General features: G+C 45.5%; 1 pseudogene; it reads right to left on the bottom strand.

Annotated features, from left to right (window-relative positions):
• Positions 1-2,520: 2,520 nt before the first annotated feature.
• Positions 2,521-2,577, bottom strand: LOC111969070 (U7 small nuclear RNA; annotated as a pseudogene).
• Positions 2,578-3,049: the final 472 nt, after the last annotated feature.

Below are 3,049 nucleotides of genomic sequence, written 5' to 3'. Positions count from 1 at the left end.
CTGTGTAGTTTTTCGTTTAAAGAAGCCTCCTGTTCTCCACTCATTACCTGTATTAACTGCACCTGTTTGAACTCGTTACCTGTAGAAAAGACACTGTCCACACACTCATCAACAGACTCAACCTCTCCACAATGGCCAAGACCAGAGAGCGTTTTTAGGTTTATGGTGGCCCTGAGTTGGTTCCCAATCAGAGACAGCTGTTTCTCGTTGTCTCTGATTGGGATGCCTATTTAGGTTGCCATTTTCCATGTTGGTTTTGTTTGTAGTTGTTTTCTGTTCTGTGTCTGTACCAGACAGGACTGTTTCGTTTGTTTCCGTTTTTTAATTTTTGTTATTAAAAATCATAAACACGTATCACGCTGCACCTTGGTCCCTTCCTTCTTCCTCAGACGAAATCATTACAGAACTACCACCACCAAGGAACCAAGCAGCGTGGTGTAATGGACTCCTGGACATTGGAGGAAATCTGGACGGCAAGGGACCCTGGGCCAACAGACGGGAGAGTATCCCCATCCTAAAGAGGAGTTGGAGGCAGCCAAGGCGGAGCGGCGGCGCTACGAGGAGTTGGCTCGAGGAGGCGGTGCAGAGAGGCAGCCCCAGAATAGTTTTTTTGGGGGGGAACACCAGGACGAGTTGTGCTAGGCTCTGCGCTCGAGACCGCCAGTGCGCCTCCGCGGCCCAGTGTATCCGGTGCCTCGGCCAAGGAAAAGGCCTCCTGCATGTGAGCCTGGTGAGTCCTGTGCCTGTGCTAAGCCCTAACCCTCCTGCATGTCTCCCAGCCTGGTGAGTCCTGTGCCTTCTCCCAGAGCCTCCTGTGTGTCTCTCCACTCCAGTGATGATCCATGGCAAGAAGCCTCCAGTGATGATCCATGGCAAGAACCTCCAGTGGTGATCCATGGCACGAAGCTTCCAGTGATGATCCATGGCAAAGAAGCTCCAGTGGTGATCCATGGCACGAAGCCTCCAGTTGATGATCCATGGCAAGAAGCCTCCAGTGATGATCCATGGCAAAAGCCTCCAGTGATAATCCATGGCAAGAAGCCTCCAAGGTGATGACCATGGCAAGAAGCCTCCAGTGATGATGCCATGGCAAGAAGCCTCCAGTGGTGATCCATGGCACGAAGCCTCCAGTGGTGATCCATGGCACGAAGCCTCCAGTGGTGATCCATGGCACGAAGCCTCCAGTGGTGATCCATGGCACGAAGCCCTCCAGTGATGATCCATGGCAGCGAAGCCTCCAGTGGTGATCCATGGCACGAAGCCTCCAGTGGTGATCCATGGCACGAAGCCTCCAGTGGTGATCCATGGCACGAAGCCTCCAGTGGTGATCCATGGCACGAAGCCTCCAGTGTGATCATGCACCGAAGCCTCCAGTGGTGATCCATGGCACGAAGCCTCCAGTGGTGATCCATGGCACGAAGCCTCCAGTGGTGATCCATGGCAAGAAGCCTCCAGGGTGAGACATGGCACGAGCCTCCAGAGTCCTGCCTCCCTGTCCGGAGCTGTCCAGAGTTTGCCTCCTGTCCCTGTCACGCCCTGACTTTAGTTATATTTGTTTTCTTTGTTTTTTGGTTAGGTCAGGGTGTGACAAGGGTGGTTTGTTTAGTTTTTGTATTGTCTAGGGGTTTTGGCTTGTCTAGGGTTTTTGTTTATCTATGCGGATTTTGTATGGTCTAGGGGTTTTTAGGTTTATGGTGGCCTGAGTTGGTTCCCAATCAGAGACAGCTGTTTCTCGTTGTCTCTGATTGGGGAGCCTATTTAGGTTGCCCTTTTCCATGTTGGTTTTGTGGGTAGTTGTTTTCTGTCTCTGTACCAGACAGGACTGTTTCGTTTGTTCACGTACCACGCTGCACCTTGGTCCTCTCCTTCTTCCTCAGACGAACATCGTTACAATGCATTAACCAACACATTAACAAGCAAGGGCGGCACAGCCACTGTCCATGATTAGGTAAGCAAAGCCATCCAAAAATGCAAACAAACTAGCAAACCATTCCAATCCACCACTCTTTCATTAAATTTTTTTATTTTATTATTTCACCTTTATTTAACTCTACTTCACTTGTTGGTCTAATATGTAGATAAAAGGGGTACTCATTTTTAGCCATGTATTTTTAGCCATCAAATATACTACTATGAATTCAGCATAAACTGATGAGAGCACAAACAAATACAAACACAAGCAAACACAAACACATATGAATGCACCAACATTCAGGCCTTACCTTCTTTTGACAAATAGCAGATATCTCAGCTGTAAAGACGAGGCCACAGAGATATTCAACATAACATACAGACAGACATTGGGTTCACCCACATAAAAATACTGTAGTATACCATGGTAGAAATACTGGACTAACTATAGTATAAATACTGTAGTAAAAGAAAACTGTAGTATATACTATAATTACTTTGTGTTTTTTGTGGACTGTAGTATACTGTAGTATTTACTGTAGTGTTTTTGCAGACCTTACTGTAGTATTTACTATAGCGCTTTTGTTTTATTATATTTGACATGGAATCGGAGGCTTTGTCCTTGAGAAAACCTACTGGAGAAATACTAAAAGAGCACATAACCTGAAGGTAAGTCATTCTGAACAGGTAGTTCAGTGCTTCTGCTCTTTTCTGTAACCTGTAGGGAACACAATATTTGGTCTATATTTGGCAGGTATTTGGTAGGTTTCTCACTTATGGGTGGCACAAACTGGGATATGGGAGAGGGGAGTGGGCAGGGTATATGCAAACTAAATACTGTAGTATTTACTATAGTTAAAAAACTATAGTGTTTTTGCTAACATTTTTTGGGATAATACTGTAGTTATTACTATAGTATTCTACAGTATACTACAACATTCTATAGTAAGTACTACACATGATTGAGGGATACTACAGCGTGTAGTATAGTATTCTACAGTTTACTATAGAATTCTATAATAATTACTGTAGTATTCTATTGTAAACTGTAATTTCTTTCATGTGGGCACTCAGCCTAACTTCCACCTCCCTCCCTACAGTCATAACTACAACCCCCCTTTGATGAGAGAGAGAGAGA

This window comes from Salvelinus sp. IW2-2015, linkage group LG9, assembly GCF_002910315.2.
Source record: "Salvelinus sp. IW2-2015 linkage group LG9, ASM291031v2, whole genome shotgun sequence".
Lineage (NCBI taxonomy): Eukaryota > Metazoa > Chordata > Actinopteri > Salmoniformes > Salmonidae > Salvelinus > Salvelinus sp. IW2-2015.
This window is presented reverse-complemented; position numbering and strand designations above follow the sequence as displayed.